The 22,012-nt window shown below is 33.6% G+C and overlaps 1 protein-coding gene and 1 pseudogene across 1 annotated transcript in view; both read left to right on the forward strand.

Moving 5' to 3' along the window:
* The window catches only part of KCNH8 (potassium voltage-gated channel subfamily H member 8), a 304,007-nt gene that overhangs the window by 193,884 nt on the left and 88,111 nt on the right, over positions 1-22,012 (forward strand). The gene's annotated exons all lie outside the window — the stretch shown is intronic.
* Positions 12,250-12,368, forward strand: LOC112475981 (annotated as a pseudogene).

Consider the following 22,012-nt stretch of genomic DNA (forward strand, 5'->3'; position numbering starts at 1 on the left):
TATCTTCTCCTCCAAAAATCAATCTTGAACTTTTGAAAGAAGCTCAGGCCTTTGCACAGAGATAAAGCCACAAGAGATTCCGAGGAGGAAAATGCTCTAACTTTTCATACCAGCACTTAGTGGCAGGATGTATTTGGAACATCCCTGGGTTGGCTCTCATAAATGCCACTCTCTCACCAAGGAAATATACAAAGCCTTCAAAGGGCATCTTTGGAGAATGAGCTGGAGATCTTAAGAAAGCAGGTTGAAAGGGGTAAATTTCCTGTCTGAGTTCTTAAAAAATGTTCCTACATATCACAATTTTGTCCCTGAGCTACACAATATAACTTATGTGTTCTGATAATTTTTATGTCAGAATAGTTTTCTTATCAAAGCACTTTTTCTAAGCCTTGTCGTAGACCTCAATTCTCAGAAACAAAGTAAAGGAGGAAATAAAATGACTGAGTAAAAGCAAAAATATCCTACATAAAGAGAAGATAAGATGAGAGAGAGAGAGGGAGGTGAAGAAGGAAGGAGGCGAGATAGAAAGAGAGAGAGAATGAAAGAGAGAGAACGAGAGAGAGAGAGATGTGTGAGGGGAAAGAGAAGAGTTTATTAAAAGGAGGATCAAAGTCTGGATTATACTTGGATTAAAACATTTTCTGTCCTGCAATATTGTTTCCCTGTCTATAACTTTGTCCCGAAGGCTTCTTCATCACATGCTCTAGTGTCCTAACGGTGTTCAGTGAATTACAGCATTAGATCCGACCTCTGTTTTGCATTTATATTAAAATTCTGATGTGTGTTCAGCCACCTGATTCTTTTTTGGACCTGACCTAATTTCCTTTGGGCCCCAGACCTATACACTTATATCAATTTGTAAGACTTGTCTAGTCTGAGAGTCTCCAGATGGGGAAATTCGGCTTATTCACGCTCTCAAATTTAGTTATATGAGGAAAGCTTTTTGTTTTATTTCCAACATGCCAGTCTTGCTGCAGACATACAAACTAGCTGTTATTTTTCTTCTCCCAAACTCGCAGAGATTTTTATTTTTCAAGGAAAAATAAGCCAACCGCCTGAACTGCTTCTGTACTGCCCGCTTCTGCACCTACTCTTGGTCCTGGTACTATGGTTCAATGTTATAAACATTGAAGTTTATAAGCTGGAAATCAGCCCACAGAGTATTGGCATAATATAACAGTGAGAAGAACATTAGGTTGAAGGCAATAGATTTCTTCTGTCATCAGGGCTCCACCACTAACCAGCTGTGAGATTAGCAGTAATTTTGTTAACCTGTCTGGTCCACAATTTCCTCATCTACAACATGAGAAAACTCACTATATAATTTGAAAGCCTATTTCAGGTTTCATGATTTATGACTTTAATAGAAGAACAGACCCAGTATTGTATGCTTACTAATTTTATCGAGTTTTTATCATAGCTAAATGTCCATATAAGCCATCAGGAACAACCATAGAATGTCAAGTTTGTGGGAAAGGGATGTGTCAGAAAATATATCCTGTGATCACAGCATGTCAAGGAATTGATATGTTTTACTCAGTTATGATTAAATAACAACATTTATCCTTAGAGAATTAGATTTCTGTCTAAACACCTATCAGAATATGATCAGGAAGGTAGCATGCTAATTATGTCTGTCAATATTGGATCATAGACTTGGCTAGAAAAACTTTTCCTTCCTCTCTAATTACTTGCATCATTTGTTCATTTAAAATATTCTCCAGCTGAGATTTGGGCTCATTCTAAATAATTATGACCTTCCCTACCTAATTTTATAATGAAGCAGCTGAGAATCTAGGCTAATTTAGTTTTTACTATGTAATTTGTCCACTAATATATTTTACTTTTTTTTGGTCCAGCTACTGTCAATCAAAAAATTTATCACACAAATAAAATTTGATTAGAGAACATGTTGTTCTTTATGTTGTGACTAACATTAGATGTATCGATTAGATTCATCTTCCCAAGGGATAAAATAGAACTTTCTAATCATTGTTAATTGCCTTAAAATGATTTCACCTCCCTTTTTTTTTTTTGTTCTTGGCAATCTTACAACTTATAGCTAGAGAGGGTTTCGATATTTCACATCAGACCAAATCTAAGTTAATCTTTTAAAAAATGTTATACTGTCTCTTTTTCCATAAGGTATCTATTTTTGGAAAGAAGAATTAATACTTATAGATTAATTATGTCAGAGGCTGGTAATGAACTGATTTGCCTGGTGTTATATTTTACTTCATGTTTTTCTGTGTTTCCATAGCATATTTTAAGGACCTTGAGGTTTGGCTTATTGTTTCATGGAATTTTAGACCTGGGAGGACCTTAGTCTAACTCTTTGGTTTTCTGGTGAGAAATTCAGTTCTTGATTATACAAGCTCTGTGGTGGAAAGGGTTGTTGTCTACAGTGTCCTCTGCTGCATCCCCATTAGCACAAGGCAAATGTGTTTTAAAAATAATTGTTAAGTAAATCACTCATCAAGGTCATTCAGTTACTAAATGACAGTCATGGGACAAGAACCTAGATTCTCTAACTCTTTGTATAGAATTCCTTCTAATAGTTTTGAATATTATGAAATTATAGTAAACAATTATTTAGCAAATTCTTTCTGGCAGGATGATTGAGAAAGAACAAATAAGGTGGTTATTTAAGATTTGGTCATTCATTCGATAAAAGTATTTTTTGAGTTCCCACTGAATGCTGGGTCCTGTGTCAGGTATTGGAGATATCAAAACAAATAACATATTTAATGTCATGAAGCTTAAAGGTCAGTAGGAAAAAAAGACAAATAATGTAATGGATGTATGACAGTATGATATATTCTATAACAGAAACACATACATAGAGAGGAGTGGCAACCAAATCTAACTAGAATATCAGCCAAGGATTTTCTGAGGTGAGCTGGGGTTTAAAGAATGAATAGGTCTTGTCTCTACTGATCTTGAGGAATGAGTGTGTGTGACAGAAGGGACTTGACTATATGAAGCAGTTCACTAGAAATGGCATAAAGGGGAATTGGGGGAGGGGGGTGGTAGTATGGTGATGAGAGTAAAGAGTAGATAGTCAGGGATCAGATCTTTTTAAGACTATTCATGCTAAACTTTAGAGTTTGTACTTCATCCTAAGGCTATAGTGAAGCGTAAAATTCTCTCTTGAGCAATGATCCTTTGCATATCAAACACCAGGAAACAGGCAGAGATGTTTTGCTCTGCTTCTTTTTCAATATCTGTAAAGTGGCAGTAATAATACTGCCTACCTCATTGGTGTCACCAGTGTTAAATTAGGCAAACTATGTGAAGCATTTAGCACTGTGCCTGGCACCTAATAACTGCTCAATAAATATTATAACCGGCTATTATAACCATCATTACCATTTTATTATGGTAATTACTTCTAAAAAAGAAAGTACCATGACTAGTGATACATATCATTTTATACGGAAAAGTTATCTTAAAAATGGCTTAGAAAGTGTTGCCTTTAAGGCTTAGTTGTAATGCTGGACAACTAATTATGTGCTTTTGCATATCTTCAAAATAATATGCCTGCCCAAACTTTTTTATTTGAGTCATCCTGTGAAAAATTAGTAATTTTCACATACCATCATAATTACACACAGATAGGAGAGTTCCCCTTCCAGGGTAATATAGAAGGCAGGTCCAACATCCACCCTACAAGCTTGTTGGGATATATCAAACTTTTATGAAATTTAGACATGTTTCAAGGGCAAGATTTAACACTGTATTAAAGAGACATAGCACAACTTAGTGTAAGTGTGACTTTTAAGTTTTAGGTTTTATTTTGCTTCAAAGAAATGTTTCAAAATGATCTCTTCATGGGGGTGGGGCTTTATTTATTTTCTATAAGAAAACTTCAAATAACCAGCTCAAAAGGTATGAAAAGACCTTTCAGTTTTCCTTACATCTCAATTAATGTAGAGATACATTATTTTAATTATTATCACTTATAAAGTTCAATGAGTGACATTGATTTAGTTCTTAAAGAGCTCCTTCAGGATCCTGAATAGAATACAAGCTCGATTTAAGCTAGAAAGATTTGGATTTGAATCTTGCTTCAGGAATTTATTAAGCATATGATTTTGGCCAAAATAACTTCAGTGTTTGACTTTTTACACAGCAATGTTAATTTTCTCATCTGCAAAATGGATGTATTAAGTACTGACCCTCATAGCATTTTTGAAGATGAGAGGTACTCAAGTCGACATAATAACATAGTTTCTGGTACTTGATATATTCTTGCAGCTGGTAACTACTATCATTTCCACCCCCACCCCCACCTTCACTCTTATCACTAATTGATTGATAACTCAAACTGCAACCAATTCCTCAAACTTACATCAATGATCTGTGTAGAACTGAAATAGCGATACTAGTCAAGTCTGATGATAAGGTGGTGTTTCTGTATCAGTCATGATTCTTGATTGCAAGCCAAAACAGAAAAGGAATTAACTTGCAAGACATACAGACTTAGAATAAAAAGGATACAGAACCAGACTTGGGAAAAGAACATGAGCCAAGGCAGCTCCAAATACTCCAGTGCAAGAAGCATAGTTGCTGACATTTGGCAAAGATGTTCTAGACATGTTTCTGTCTTTGTAAATTCTATAAGTCCTAACCTTCTGTTCATCTGTAATTCACAGGCCTTGAAGGAAGAATCTGTTGGGCCAAGCTTAGGTCACATGCTCAGACATTGACTGCTGGAGCAAGGAAAGACCCTCCCCACCTTATATTTCCATGGTGGGAAGTGGGGCCCTGTGTCTCTTCATTACTGTATATACAATGGAAATCCCTTTTTACATAGGATTTTAAACAATGCCTCCCCTATGTCTACAATAACAAAATTACACTTACATTTAAAAAATAGTAAAACTTATCAAAATACTTATTAAAATACTTCTATGAATCATCATACCCTTCTCAAACATCACCATGTCAAATAGAGTTAGCTGAAAGATGGGGATATGGTAATTCTCCATGCATCTCGCTTGCTATAACAATCTATGCTCCTTATGTAAACATAATAGTAAAATTCTACTTACCAAGCAATGCTTCCTGAGCTAGATTGCATCTTGATCAGTAGCTCCCTTTTGCAGCTAAAATGCTAACTTATATCCTTTCTCAAAGCTATCTCTATTTTCAAGGCCATGACATGCTGAACTTTAAAATAAATGATCTGCTTCAGAGGTTAAAGATGAGAGTATTTTGTAATAGAGAGATGCTTTTTTTTTTATCTTTTAATCCTTTGGTTGGAATATGCTTAGCTATTGTAGATGCCTAAAAGTGTATGTGTATCACTGATCAGAACAAAAAACAGCCCAAGAATCTAGAATGGGAAAAAAAGATTAAGCCAGATATCGTTTTCGAATTTTCATTGACAATTTTAATCCTAAATCTCTTGATCCTCGTTGGATAAAACATCATAAAAGCTGATTGATTTGAAAAGCTCTTAGTTATTAACTGCTTAGCATTTACAAGCCTCATGTAAGGGGGAAAAAAAAAATGACCAGGCTCATGATATTGCAAGGTGATTATTTCAATAACTGTGTCAAATTGTCCTCAACAAGATGGAAAAAAGTAGGGTGACTAGCACTCTATTTTTTCAGGTTCTGTATAAAACTTTTTAGATAACCCTTTTTATTCTTGGAAAGACATGAACTAAAAGGGAGGAAAAGGCTAAAATGAAGTTTCCAACCCATTAAAATAGATAATGGACTCTAGTGAGGTTTTCCTGGACTTTTTTTTTTTTTTTTTTTTTAAGCAGGGTCTCTAACTTTAATATGCCCTGGAATCAATCACCTGAGGATCACCTTAAAATACCGATTCTAATTCGGTAAGTCTGAGGTGGAGCCCAAGACTCTGCATTTTTAACAAGCTCCTGGAAGTTGGTGCTGCTGGTCCTGCACCACACTTTGAGTAGCAAGATTTTAACAAGTCTTGGGACTTTTTGTGAATTTAATTCTCCCAGTTATAAAGAGTTCTGAACCAGCGACTATTCAGTCCTTCCTATTCATTTTCACTTTCCTATCCTTTTTAAATCTCCATCACATCTGCAAATTTATTTGGATGTAGTCCATTCCCAATGGCCCAAGGTGGTCCATTGAGAAGGAATGAACCTAAATTCTGAAGCAATACAACACAGTGCTTTAAATAACATCATCAGAAACCATTTATATTGCTATTAGTTCTGAGAAATGAAATTCAAATATCGTCAATTTTTAAAAAGTTGCCAATTGCCCTATTGTATTTTGAAAAATGTTTCTAGAACACTTTGCATGTTTTAGGAGCAACATTTTAAGAGCATAAGAGCAAATGGTTTATTCTTAAAACTCAGTTTTCCCTTGCACTTTATTTCTGAGTATAACAATAAACTTTGATTATAAAAATTGGGAAAATAAAGTATATAGGAATGTCCAATTATGAAATTGAACTATTTCTATAGTCCGACCTATGTTTACAAATTATTTGGGCATTTAGAGAGCAAGCAACACAAAATTAGATTTGAATTGCATAATGTTCTCAGTCATTCAATAGGGAACTTCTGGGTTTTAGGTAGCAGACTGGAAGCTAATCTAATTTCAAGTTTCCAGGGTTCCTATATAAAGGAATATATATACAGCTGTAAAATACTGAAGGTGAAATATGTATGTACCAGAGTTTGCAAATGTGTTCACCCTTCAGACCAAACACTCCAAGCAACAAAAAATTCTATTGTCATGTAAATTTGAGAAATGCAGCCACTTCATCCCCATTCCGAAGGACTAAGAATATAGATTAGCATAGCAGGAGCTCAGAGAAATCCCAAAGAAACATGAAACCCAAATATTGCATAAATTTACCTTATAACTCTTACTTTTTATAATACACATTATTAATATTATGTTAACATCCTGTAAATCTGGAGTTTAAAAAATAGGAAAAGTTACAAAGTCAGTATTATAGTAGAATAATGATTTTCACCTTTTTAAAAATATAGGATATTATGTGTATCTTCTTATAGTAAATCTACAGCAATAGTTAGGTTATCATCATCTATATGAAAAAACCACTAGTTGAGGAGCTTAAATAAGCTATTGTATATGAAAGCAGTTTGCAAACTGAAAAGTGCTGTAGAATTATGACGTGTCATTGTGTTATAGCTAACAACACATATACATGTCAATATGAATATGTATAAGTGTATCTTTCTCTCTTCCCAGAGAAACAGAGAGACAGTATGTACATATTCTGTACCACAAATTCCTGTCTTTGTCTTCTTCCCATGATATTGATCTTGGTGTTTGTAGAGAACCCATGCACAATACAGGTATTTGGGTGAATGCAGGAATGAATGAATGGACCACAAAGGCTTCTGTACTGTACTGTAGATCACCCCAAACAGATTAAAAAAGAGGTTCTAAAATCAGTCTTCCTTCAGTGTTTGGAAGTTAGTTACACTGGGTCTGTACTTCCGTATAGTATCTCATCATTTATACTATTATAAAACAAAATTCTCATTGCTCATTTTGTTAAAACTGGATTGCCATGGAGTATAAACCATAAAGTCATAGGAAGCCAAAAGTCAGGATTCTGTTTAGAATGAATAGTCTATTTCTTTGGATGTTTTGGCCATCTAAATGCTAAATTTCTTCAGTATTCAGATCACACTTGAGCAGAAACCTTTGTTTCTTTCTCAAAAGAACTTATAATCCTTGACAGTTATTATTAATATGAGTACAGATACTATGAAGTGTTGATTAAGTATCACATATTGAGCTGCTTTGGCTTTCTAATCTATAAAACATTGTCTAAGTGTAAGATTATCTACACTGCTCCTGCCCTCTTTGAAAACGTATCTCTGACCTTTTATTCAAAGATCATGTTGCAATCCATAGTCTATTTACACCTCAGAACTTTTGACAATCTTATAAAAACAATTGAATTGTTCAGTTTTTGTTTTTTTCCTTTGATAATAAATCATTTATTACTTGTTTTTTACTCATGAATTTAAATTGGTAATTAATTTATGTATATATAATTCTCTTGTTTATGGTATTGCTAAAGAATAAACTTTAGCTACTATGTCAATCAAGGAAGAACACATTGTAACTCATAAATCATTGGCCTATTTATAATTTTATTGTGAAAAACAATTCCCAGATTCATAAGACTATGGGCATGGACTACGATATCAGCATTGACTGAGTCTAATGTAAACTGTGAAGTTTCAAAGAATTTACAGCAAAGCATAAATCTTTGTCCACTCACACTCATATTTTTTAACTAAAACAAACATCTCAGACAAACCCAGAACCACAGTGTCATCTTCGTGAGGCTAAACAGTGTTGAGCTGCTAATACTTTTCGACTGAGACTAATTGATATTTCCTAGTGATGATAATGGTCAATGCATAACTTTCATTATCTGTACTTCATTAAAGTGTCTAGTATATATGTTATTGTAATCCCTTTACTATCTTTCATATAATGCTTCCTATATCTAATAGGTTCTGGACCCAATTCCACAGAGGAAGGGGGGTCCCCACACCAACAAGCAATTCTCTGGATACAAACTGTGTGTCTGTTCTACAGTTCAACTCAAATCTGATATCTATCTCCTCAGAGATAGTGTTAGATTCCACAGGTTAAGGATTCAGTTCCATAAAATGGCCCCCCACCAACTTCAGAAGTCAGTCACAAGCCCAGGTTGTTACTTGTGCTTCTGACCTACCAGCTATAAATTAGTTTCCCACGACCCTCTCATTAGGTTTGATTAATTTGTTAGAGCAGCTCACAGAACTCAAGAAACCCATTTACTCACTAGATTTTCAATTTATTATAAAAGGATACAATTCAGGAACAACCAGATGGAAGAGATACATAGGGCAAGGTATGTGAGAAGAGGCACCGAACCTCCATACCCTCTCCAGGTAGGCCATTGTCCTCAAATCTCTAAGTTCACCATTGGAGAAACTCTCAGAACCTAATCCTTTTGGATTTTTATGGAGGCCTCATACACAGGCATGATCGATTAAATCATCGGCCATTGACAATTGATTCAATCTCTAGCTCCTCGCCTCTCCCCAGAGGTCGAGGGACTGGACTTAAAGTTCGACCCTCTATTTATGTGGTTGATTCTCCTGACAACCACCCTAGATGCTTTTGCCATTAACATCACAAAAGACACCTTTACCACTCTCATCACTTAGGAAATTTCAAGGGTTTTAGGAGCTCTGTTCCAGAAATGGGAACGAAGACTAAATATATATTATAAATCATAATATCATATAAATATTATTTAAAAATGTAAATTTAAGAGGTCATATTTCTGAACGAAGACTTATATTATAAATCATAATATCATATAAATATTATTTAAAAATGTAAATTTAAGAGGCCATATTTCTGTGTCTTGGGATTTGTGTGATGTTGCAGTGAATCAATCAATTGTTAATATATTTTCAGTTTCTTACTATGTGATAGCATTGTCAAAGAGAACTATAAGCAATGGTTTCAGCCTTGCAGGGATACAAGAGGGGGATAACTCCTCTCCACTTCCTATCTTGATCCTTTTTCTGTGTTTCCTGCCTCAGTATTTGGCTCAGACTTGCTACCATCTGGAGATAAATTTGGGTGACACCGTTTACAGCTCACTAGATGTAAAACCCTCCAAGGAGCTGATCCTTAGTCTCATTATGGCCTTTCGGCCCTAGAAAAATGCTCTTGGCTCTTAAATGTCTCTAGCCCCGCTCTGGATCTAGACTTTGGAAGAGAGAATTTCCTTTTAGTATTTTCTGCAAAGAGCCTTGTTTTGAGGAGACACTTTGCTGACATTCATTGACTTTCTGGGCTCCTCCAAGGGGATCCTACGACTTCAGTCATTGGAAATTTTGCCTACTTCCGACCGCTTCCTTTTTACCTTATTGGATTCTCCTGAGTTGTGTGGTTGTTAAATCAGGGACAGTAATATGTTCCTGGCTCAGGGAGTGCCAAATGCTTCTGTTTTTAAACGAGTTCAAAGTCGAAGACATCTCAAACAGGAAACACTAATTTTAGAGTGTCCCAAAAGGTAATGTGAGGATCCAAAGAGAGAGAAGAGGTTTACTGTTGGTGGCCAGGGCGAGTTTGATACAGCTGATTGACACTTAGATCTAACTTTATTTTTGTATGTATGTATGTATATTCTAAACGCCTCACTAGTTTACCAGTTTCATTTATTAAATGATCCATTTATGACCACTAATTAACTATGGCATTTTAATCATAATTATAATGCATACTTATTACTGTTGCTAGGTTTCATTTTTCTTCACTGACATTCTAATTTTATATCAATATTGCAGAACTTTAATTATTGTACTGTCTAAATTTTGGTACAGCAAGTACAATGAGGCCCATTTACTCAGATCAATATTTAATAAATGTCCCCCCCATCTAAATGCCATTTTAATTGAAGTTAATTTCAGGAATTAATTTGGAGAAATTAATACTTTCATAACATTAAGATATTTTAGTCATCCAAGGTTATGGTATTTAATTTCCATTTATTTAAATTTAAAAAATATATAATTAAGAGAAATTATGTAGTTTTCTTCACAGAAATTATACATATTTCTTATTAAGTTTATTTCTAAATACTACACATTTTTTGTGCATACATGAATGAGATTCATTTTCCATTAATTTTGTTCCAGATATTAGTAAAAGAAAATCTTGTGACTTGAAAATAATGTTATTGATACCTCAAAAATTTATCTAATGTTTTAATTAATTTTTTGAGTTTTTTAGAAAGACAATCATGTAATCTAAAGTATTAATAAATTTCTCCCTGACTTATCAAATGTCTATACTTTTTTTTTGGATACTGGCTTGAGAATATTAAATATTTATTCTAATTTCACTAGAAAATTTTACTGAAAATGTATTTTATAAATCACTAATACATTATTTTTGATGTTTGGTACTCCACAGAGTCACACAAGCTTTAAATTATGTACTTCAAAAATATATTTCATAAAAGAACATGGTAAGTTAGAAGAATTCTTAGCTTGAAAGTTGAGGATCCTCTATTCTCACTATAGCCCTAATACTAATTAGCTGTGTGATCTAGGGAATTTTATCAAACCATATCTATCCCATTTATCTCTTTGAAAATGAGATACTTAACTGATTCTTACTGAGTCTCAATCCTTCTAAGTCATAAGCCCTTTTGGAAGATAAATGGAAGTTATAGATCTCTGATGACAAATTCCTATACTTACATACAAATAGTTTGCATAAAATTATAGGTAGTTTGTATATTCTATGAGGTTCTTTCATGAGCTCTTGGTAAACAAAACAAACAAAAACACCCTGGAGCTAGATGATCTCTAAGATTGTTTCTACTTGGAAAGGATTTAGTTAACAATTCCTTTAAGAAAACTGCCTTGCACCTGAAACGTGGGTGTGCTGAAGAAATAATATCTTAGGCTGTTGACGTGTCTTTCATCATAACTGAAAACTGGGTCAGTGCTGCCCTAACTCATTAGCAGAATGTTTTTTAATCTTTCCGTTCTTTCCAGGTTGTGTACTGTTAGAATGTAATTATTTTCAGTACAGTAATACATGACATGAAACTCCTCTTGTTTAATCCACTTCTTCCTAAAGTTTTTAACCATTGGAGGATTTTTAGCCACAGTCATGTGCTTTCAATTTTATGATGCAAATAAGCTTAATAAACAATTTTACTTTACATGCAACTTTTAAGAAATGTAATGATTTCTTAAACTGAGAAAAAACAATACCACTCTCAAGACTGGATATAAAAATATCTTGTGATTAAATTGTTCAAAATTTCATTTCTGATTTAATTTCTAAAGGATAGTCAGAAGCAAAGCTGACTTCCTAAAATCTTAAGGATTCTGTCATTTACATTGTGTTCTAGTTAACCCATCTGGTGAGTACCTTCACAAAACAGCCTTTAACTCCAGCATTTTTTTTTAAGCTTTATACTCAATGACATGTAATTGAGGTGGCTCCGGATGAGTTACTCTTTTACTTAAGCCAACCTACCTTGATTCATAAATTCACAGCATGTTAGTGTAAGAAAGAAGCCTAGAGAGAATATATTCTAAACCTGTAATTTTACTTAATTGCTTTTTCTTGATGAGGCATCCTGATGTACTAGGAAGAACTGGGAGTCATGAATTTAAAAACCTAGTCCTGGCTCCAGGCCTCATATTTCTTCTGTGAAAGATGAAGTGGTCAAAACAGATGATCTGTCTACAGCCATGTCACTCTGAACAAGCCCAATCTCATCTGATCTCGAAAGCTAAGCAGGGTCGGGCCTGGATAGTACTTGGATGAGAGACCACCTAGGAATACGAGGTGCTGTAGGCATTAAAAAAAAAGAAAACACATGATCTCCAGAATCTTCAGAACATTAACTTGTCTTATTTCTATGTGAAGAAGAGGGAAACAAAAGACTTTTAATAGAATTATTTTACTCTAAGGTATTTCTGAAGACTGAAATACATAGTTCTACTTCCAAATATATGCAAACTAGTTTGTTGTGATGTCTGGTCCTTATTTTGGGGAGGGAGTAGGCTTGACCTGATGTGGGGGTTTTTTTTCTATTACTTTTTAGGCTATATATTCTTTTTCTCAAGTCTAAACATAATAGCTTTTAATTTTCAGTTCTGAAGAGTAAAGGTAATATTTAAAGAAGTAATAGAAAATAAAGTGTGAGCTCAATGCAAAAGAATCAGGATATCAGTATTTTTCTTAAGTTAGTAATATTTTTTTTACCTATTTCCCTCCCTCATTTAAATTTAAGAATATTAGATCCAGATATGAGTTCTGAATAGCAACCCTTGATGCAGCCTCTCCCATCCTCCCACTAACGTTTATATAAAGGCCAAGATAAAGACATAATGCCACATCTTAACTGTCACTGAAAATTAGGATCAACTATTGATCTACTACTATGAGTGGATTTTCCACAAAACAGCAGGTAAATAGGGTTGAATTTTTAAAGATAATCAACAGACAACTTGAGTTTTTTGAGAGATCCATGCTGATGGAAGCCTTTCATCCTATATTTAGAGTATGCTCTCTGATTCAGGGAGAGAAAGTACTCCAATAAATAAAACAATTTTCCCTCTACTCCGTAGGCATTGCTTTAAAGCAAATTGGTACCTTCACTAGGCCCAGTAGCCTTTTAATTAGAACCCTTAAAGTGTACAAAATTTCTCATGTTAGAGATCATACAAACAATGGAATATAGAGAAAACATCAGGAAAAGAGGATCTCAAGAAAATGCAAATGTAAGAAATAATAAATCATTAAGCATCATGATATTAATGAACATTTAATGACCTAGGAAAAAGCTCAGGTTATTTCAAGTGAAGAACTCAGGATACAGATTTTTGTGTATTATATGATTCCTATTAAGGATAAAAAGGGAAATAAACACACATAACACACACACATAGGACTGGAAATAAATTCAGTGAGCAGTGGAATTGCTCATAAATTTATTTTCTTCTTTACATTCTTGAAAATAAATGATTTATATCAAATTAATATTTAGCTTATGTTTATTAAGCGCAAACTACATGCACAATGCAGTGCTAAGATATATTTGTGTGCCTTATCTGATCTTTACTGAAATCTCATGATGCAGATACTTTTGACCCTGTTTTACAAAAAAGGAAACTAAAACTTAAAAAGTTTATTTCCTGGAGACTTCTTTTTTAAATTAGGAAATATTTTTAATATACAAAAAAAGTTTAGAATGAATATAGTAGACACCTCCTGGAAATTATATCTTTTGTAACATTTGCCATATTTACTTAATTTGTATTTTTCGAATCAATACAGTATTACAAATAAAGCCAGAGCCCCACTGCAATTTAATTCCCATGTGCTCCCTCCTCCTTTTCTCTTTCCTATTCTAAAATTGGTGCATAAGATGTTCTTAGATGCTATTTTAGTAGTGGTAGTAATAATAATAATGATAGCAAACATAGATGGGGCTTTCTCAGTGCCAGGCACTGTTCTAGGTACATTAAATGGACTAATTCATTTAATCCTGTCATAATTCTATGAGCCCAGTTACTATGATCTCTATTTACAGATGAGAAAACTGAAGCACATAGGTTAAATAACTTGTCCTAGATCTCATAGATAGTATATACTGGAGCTGGGATTTCTTTCTTTCTTTGTAACTTTTTACATTCTCACTGAATTTTTTTTCAAGATTTACCTATGATAATAGATGTAAATCCTATATATTTATTTTTAACTGTTTAATAAAATTCTGTTATACAATAAGCCAGTTTACTTATCCTGTTGGTTGATTTATCCATTTCCCTACTCAGTTGCTTTTCACCTCTCATTATTACAATTAGTGAGCAATGAGCAATCAAGTACGTTTTGTTGTGCACATGCAAAAGAATTTCTCTGAGTAAGATACAAAGAAGTGTACTTACTTCAAGTATGCTTGCTTCAAACACTTGCGTTGTTGTTTTTTCCTGCTTCAAGGGCTTGTGTATCTGCAAAGTTAACATATATTCCCAAATTACTCTCTAAAGCAGTTATACTAATTTATTATTTGGCAGTGTGATTTGTGTTCTTTCCCCAAATCTTTACCAGAAATTGTCACCAATGTTTTAAGGATATGACATAATGTCTAATTTTTGTTTTAATTCTTATTTCCCTGAGTAAGTAAGGTAAAACATGCGTTCATATTTGGATAGGGGAGCGCTCTAATTTTCTCTTTGGTGAGTTAGACATTTAGCTCATTAATCTGCAAGTTTTCTCTTTTCCTAACAATCTATTTCGTGTTATATATTTTTAAGTGTTGAAGTCTTGAAAAGTTGGTGCTCAGATTATATGGGACTTTGAATTAACTCTTTGTTATTGATTTCTAATCATGTTCATAAGTTGTCTCAGAATTTAGTCTATATAATACTGATTCTTCAGTGTTGAGGCTCAATTTGAATATATTCTTTGTGTATTTGAATAGAATGTACATATAATATTTTTCATATAATTTTTAGTTCAAGGTTTTACATACATCCATTAGATCAAACTTCTGAATTTAATTATACACATATCATAGATCTATATTAACTCTTTTATATCAAATATATAGAGAAATTTTATTTGGTACTTTTTCAGATCTCTGTTCATTTTCCATAGTGTTTGGTTTCTTTTTTATAATTCTAGTTCCTTATTTTTTGTCCTTTAGATCAAGTTTCTGAATTAAATTTAATATTTTAAGCATATTATTGTATTTTTCTTATTTTATTTTATTAATTCAAGTTTCATCTTGTGGTAATTTTTTGTCTAATTCTTGTAAAAGGCAAGCTATTTTTTCATGTATTTTGTAATATTTTTAAAATTTTTATTGTGAGCTCATCTTCAGTAGGGTTTCATTCTATAGAAATTCTGTGCAGATTGAAGTATGATAATATCTAGAATTTTGAGTTGTTTATTTTTTTCCTGTTGCCAAAGACAGTAGGATTCTCTCTCGCCCAGGATCAATTTTTTTAAAGCTTCTTAGCTTCAAGGTTCCTGCGCCTCATGGATAGTGTATGTTCAGACACCAGTGCATGCAAGGCACACGCTTGAATTTTAAAAACTTTTCTCAAGAGACAATTTTATTCAAATTCAAGTTTCTTTGTCCTCCTGCAAGCTTTTGGGTAAATTATTTCTACCCTTCTCCCTGGATGTGTCACACTTTGAGAACCTTAGTTGTATGTAAGGTGTCAGCTTCAGTGTTAGTAGGATTTAAGAGTCCTTTCCTGTGTGTGTACAGGCATGAAACTCAAGCCCACAGACATTGTTACTCTGACTGGTTGCCCATCCTTGTCTCCCTGTCAGCACCAGCACCAGCACCAGCACAGAGTCAGCTAACAAACTCGTTACTCCTGATTTTTACATATGAAGATTTCACTTCCTCTTTTGGAAGACTCTGTGTATATATATGTGTGTGTGGATATGTATACACATGCACACACACACACACACACACACACACACACACACCCAGGTATTTATATCAGAAAGGCTTGCATATCAGCGAAATTCATAATCTTGCCAGAATCAGAGTATCACTTTCTGCCCAAAATAGTATAACCTAAATTCCAGTGTGATTTTTATTGTATGTTTTGTTTGGAATATAAGAATAACTGTACTTTAACCCACAAAAGACCAATCGAATGAAGGTTAATTACTCAAGACCTTATTCACACTCGGAATGCCTTTATGGAGAAAAAATCATTTAAACTTAAAATCTCCAATCCTTCAAACAAAATTATTCAGTTACCAGGAAAATAAATTATGCTGCTGTCTTAAGAAGACTTCATAAAATGTGTTTAATATACAATTATTTCTTTCTAGTTACTATATTAATCATAGTAATTCTTTTAAAATAGGTGACAGTTTAATGAACTACCGATTATTTTCCCAAGAGACTAATATAGAGAAAAATAGAACAGAAAAAAAACTGAGTCTTTGAGATTGTTGCATTCAAACCCTACAAGGTTAGTTGCTATAAAATACGTATTTGTTGAGGCCCTAAAGAAGACAATGTTACAAGTCAGGAACAACACAAAAAAATTATAAATTAGAGCCTTCTTTCTCTAATCTGTTGTTAGAAAATCAAGAGGTGGAAACAAAAGTTATTTTTTTAAATATTGGTTTGGTGTAAGTTTGTGTAGGCAAAAATTTCCTTAATAATTTAGAAAGAAGTAGAAGTGATTCCAATTGAATCTCTATTAAGATGGCATTTGAACTGGGCTTCAAAAGATGAGTACTATTTTGGAGGAGGATTCCTGAGAGGACATTTAGGTGAGGGGCACAGTGCAAATAAACACATAGAAGTAGGAAATCTCACAATGTGCTTGAGGAACAGTGAGTGGATGAGATGAATTTGTTTATAGTCAAAATTCTTCAACAGCTTGGGGTCACAAAATAAAAAAAAAAAACAAAACAGAAGAAATGGCAGAGCAAACAGGGGTGAAGCAGGCCAGATATTAAACGAAAGGCTAATGAAATTAAGTTTTGAAAGAAGTGAGAATGCAAATCCCATCCAAGGGAACCAGCCATGACCTAACTCCAGCACCAATATAAATGAATCTGATTTTTCTAGAAAATTGAGGAATCGGGATTTTTTTTTTTTTTTTGGTAAATATCTCTGGTACTTAAAGATTGGCAAATAATTCAGAACTTGAAAAGCTTAGTTTAAGAACCAAACAAAATATCTGTGGGCCTCATTAAGCCCATAAGTCACCAATTTGCCATCCTAGGCACAGAGTGAGTAAAAAGAAGGATAAGACCCAAAGAATGGGTTGGAGTCCTGGCTGAGATATGCAGATATAATCCACAAGACAACAGAAACCAAAGAGAGTGTGACCTAATTAATATAGTGTTTTAGGAATTTTATTACAACTCAAAAGGGAGAAACACAGAAATATTTCTCTTTGTGATATTTGCCAAACTATTTAGTCCAGCTGTATACCAGCTGTATACCTTTCACATGAATAGTTTTATACATGCTATTTGTAGGAAATTGGTCTCATATTTTATAGACTTGCACTGATGAAAAGTTTTCCTCTGTTTGTTATCCCGGTCGTGTGAATATTTTTATAAAGGGGTGTTGAATTTATAAAGAATTTCCACTAGAATACTTTCCCCATTTGAGATTTTAACAAACATGAACATAACTCATAGATACATAATAAGAACTACAAGATAATTAAACATTTTATCTAAACTAATGAGACATCTGGCATAAAAATTTCAATACCTCTTCTCTCTTTTTTTGTCATGTGCGGATGTGTGGGTGTTTGCTTTGTATTTAGGGTTTCTCCATGTAGCCACAACAGAAGAAATAATTAAAATGTAATTCATAGCCTAAGACTCTGTGGAGGCTATTGCCAAAATCTCCCAGCCAACATGTCCTTTACTTGGACATAAGAGTGTTTTGATTTTTGGTTGTTTTTTTTTTTTCCATTGAGATTAGTCAAAAAAGACAAAAATAAAACTCAATTTTTAATTTTTCAGAAACTCAGAGCTCAGAACCCCATTCAAAACAGAAATGATTTATGATGTTCCTCTTTTTAAAGCCAGTGGGTTTGTAGCCTAGTATATTTGTCTATGCCCCTGTCCTTTACACCAAAATTAGACTGACAGAAATTGGTTACCAGAAGATTTATTCAGTTGAAATATTAAAGACACAAATAAAAGTTAATGTTCATCTAGCTCTGTGTACCTTTTGAAGTTGATTTCCATTTTCTCTTATGAAGATACTGAAAATTAACCTTTAGCTTGACAGCTCCTTGTGAACCTACATTTGGTCTCATAGGATACGATGCAGTGTGACAATTTTTAAGAATGTGAGTTCTAAGTTCAGACTTCAAAGTCTGGCTTCTCTATTTACTATCTGTGTCAGTTTAAGTGTGCTACTTACCTGTCTAAGGCACTCTCTCCTCATCTGCAAAATAGAGATAGGATTAGCTACTTCATCAGGTTGTTGTGAGAATTAAGTAATATAAATGTTCAGTATGTATCAATGGCTACGGCTGCCACTGCTACTGTTGTTTTAGCTATCATTATTGTTATTGACATGCAATCTTCTGTTAAAATCATTACCAAAGCAGCTGATATTTTTTCCAAGAATCTATCTGTACTTTATTTACAGTATTGAAGCCAGTGTCCAAACTGCTTGCAGTCTTTACTGAAAACCTGCTGTGGATGGTCAGGGATTACAGGCTTATTTTTAGCATGAAATGGAATTCTATCAAGGTTGGCTTTTTTTAATGTGATGCACAGAAGGAAGGCGGTATTTCTAATTTTATCATCTGCCCATAAAATCATGTTTTAGTTCTAGCTAATTCCATTAATTTTTAAAATATACTTGCTTAGGTTTACAGGTTGCAAAACTCTTCTGTGGCGGAAATGATATATTTTGGAATATGCAGTGACTCTTTCTGACCCACTCAGGAGTAACCTATGGAATGATTTCAAAGAGAGTCACTAACATGTGATTTATATTAAGAGCATGTCATAAATGAGGACATATGATTCCAGCCTTCATAATAGTGCTTTATATGTTTTGTATAAAAGTGTTTATTCATAGCAATGCAAATATAGTTTTAAAAATCCAAAAAATGATACTATGGTGTGTAATAGGATTCTGAAGAGTTAGATATTCTTAAATGAATAATCCAGTATTATTGTTGACAACTGAACATATGTAACTCTATAATTTATCTGTCCACCACATGCTTGGTGAATGGTGTAAGCAATTCATGTTATAGCAGTCATTATTTATAAATGTCATGGCCATACTGTGTGTGTGTGTGTGTGTGTGTGTGTGTGTGAGACAGAGAGAGAGAGAGAGAGAGAGAGAGCAATTCACCGCCACCGCCAACTTATAGAATTTAACATTCTTTCAAATTAGTGAATCCAACACTTTTTATTCTTTAGAAGGGAAGGATTCCATCTTTGGGCAGCAAACTTAATAGAATTATTTTAGTAATTTTTTTTTTATTTTCTATAAGCCAATAATTACATTCAAATGTATCAATCTATTAAAAAATCTTTATCTGACCAATACTGAATTGGTTTTGATGAGTAGGTGTTTCGATCCTACCACTTCAAACCTTGCATTTTAACTAACTCTGTGTATGTTTTGTCCTCACTATTTTGACCCCTACTGACATCCATTGTATGTTCAGTAACACAGACATTCTCATGAGAATAATAGCATCATTTCTAAATTCTCATCTAGAGTGTGCTAGCTAGAACTTCATTATACTAACAATTTTTGGATCAAATATCTACATAGCAGAGTTAAACAATTCTATTTTCTTTTTAAAATCATATTGGAATTATTTTTATCAAGACAAGTTCTTTTTTTACATAACTGTTACAACAAAGATTTAATTCATCAATCGCTTTTTTTTCTAATTCCACATCGGAGAGAATGAGTTTTCTTTTGTGACATTTCTACTAAGTCCGATTTTCTCAATTTATGGTTTAGAGAACTAATTTTTTCAAAATTTTATTCTTTCATCTTTTTTTTTTTTTTGGTCAATAACAAATTTTACTTTGTACAATTTTAGGTATTGTGAATTTTTGTTTTTTATTGATTATTTCTGCATCTAATTTTTTTCTAGTCAATGTTTCCTATTCTCAGTTTTCCTGAAGAATGCTGACTTTGAATCAAATTGTTTTATTTGGGGAACTAACCAATTTTAACATGATCTGTTTTAAATATTATCGACCGTAGTTATCTCATTTCTACTAATCATGTTTATTAATTGGACAAAATAATTAAAATATGTGTTTATTTCTTTGAACAAGGAGCAAAGATCATGAGATAAGACAAATGATGGTATCTAGATGGAGGCATTGCAATCAAAACAGTGGGTCAAAATGTCCTTCTTCGAATGTTTAGATACCTCAGTGGCATAAATAAGGAGACATTATTTTGTTAAGCAATGATGATACCTTTGAGATATCTGATATATTTTATACTCTGTCTACATCAATGGATTACTTTATTCTAAAACCCAAATTTCCCCACTGACGTATGTCCATTTTTAGTTATGTACATAATATAGGAAAAAAACTAATTGTCAACTCATTTTCTAATTTACAAAGCTAATTTATTTTTGACTAATATAGTTATTTGTGGAAAAGTGATAGAAGATTACAGAAAAGATGAAAAGGAACCAGCATTTTAAACAGTAATTGTACTCTGGGCACCATGACACTTGTTTTACACAATTATTTTCTTCGATTCTCTCAACAAAGTTTTTAGTTCCTTTTTTTAGTTGAAGTTGGAGCTTAGAAGGCTAGCTGACATGAGGTCAAATTGTTAAGTAGTGATGGGGCTGCAGTCTGAGACATTCTGCAAACCCAAAGCCTGTTTTATATACATGGCAAGAGTATCTATTCTGTGGTCTTTATGATTTAAAAAGATATACTTTATCAGTTAACAAATATGTATTGAATGTGTATTAGGTGCCATACCCTGAGCTAGGCTTGGGACTCAAGTGTATGAGACCACAGTCCTCACTCTCACAAAACAGCCAGTCTAGTGAGAGCTACAGGGAGATAATTCGATGAGATTAAAAGGTAGTGAGGCCTCCAAGGGGGTAAAGGAGCAGAGAGCTAAGGAATTGATCAGTTTAAGCAAAGGAAATGAAAATTTGAGCACATGGATTGCTGAAAAGTGAGAGGGGATAAAAGTACCCTCCAAATGAAATCACTGCAGATGAGAGAATTTTGTTAGGAACTGGTTTGCACAGCAAGAGGTGAGCGGCGGGTGAGCGAGCAAAGCTTCATTTGTATTTATAGTAGTTCCCAAGCACTATCATCACCGCCTCAGCTCCACTTCAGATCATCAGGCATGAGATTCTCATTGGAGCACCGGTCCCTGGTGCCAAAAAAGTTGGGGACTGCTGTCCTAAAAGATCCTTAAAAATATTTATATGTTGCATCATAGTTATGATAATGATTCGTAATGATTAAAAAATTATTATGTAGATACCAACACCGGAGCTGAATGCCAGCAACCTGAATCTTCAGTATGAACCTCTCTAAAAACTGAAAAGTATCTCTCATGCTTCTACATTTATTGAGCTTTGTAGACTGACTGAATGACCCTAAGAAGAATACCAAGAGGCTTCTTGAGCCTCAGTACCTTTTGCCTTAGTGTTTCTTTAAAGATTATTTCTAAAATTTTAAAATGTGCATTAATTTTTTGCATTTTAAGTATTCTCAAAATAAAGTTGAAAGAACTCTTCTGACTCTAGGAATAATTATACTAAACTCACCCCCATTTTACTTGTGATTTCCCTGTTACACACACACATGCGCACACACACACATGCACACACACACGAAGAGAATGATTTGACAATTTTTTTCTTATTAATTTATTCAAAAGTTCTTGCAGGAAGCAAGCAATTGTATTAAATATCCATCCTTGATATAGCAGTTTAAACCCAATTTTTCTTGTGATT

This window comes from Pteropus alecto, unplaced genomic scaffold, assembly GCF_000325575.1.
Source record: "Pteropus alecto unplaced genomic scaffold, ASM32557v1 scaffold92, whole genome shotgun sequence".
Classification (NCBI taxonomy): domain Eukaryota; kingdom Metazoa; phylum Chordata; class Mammalia; order Chiroptera; family Pteropodidae; genus Pteropus; species Pteropus alecto.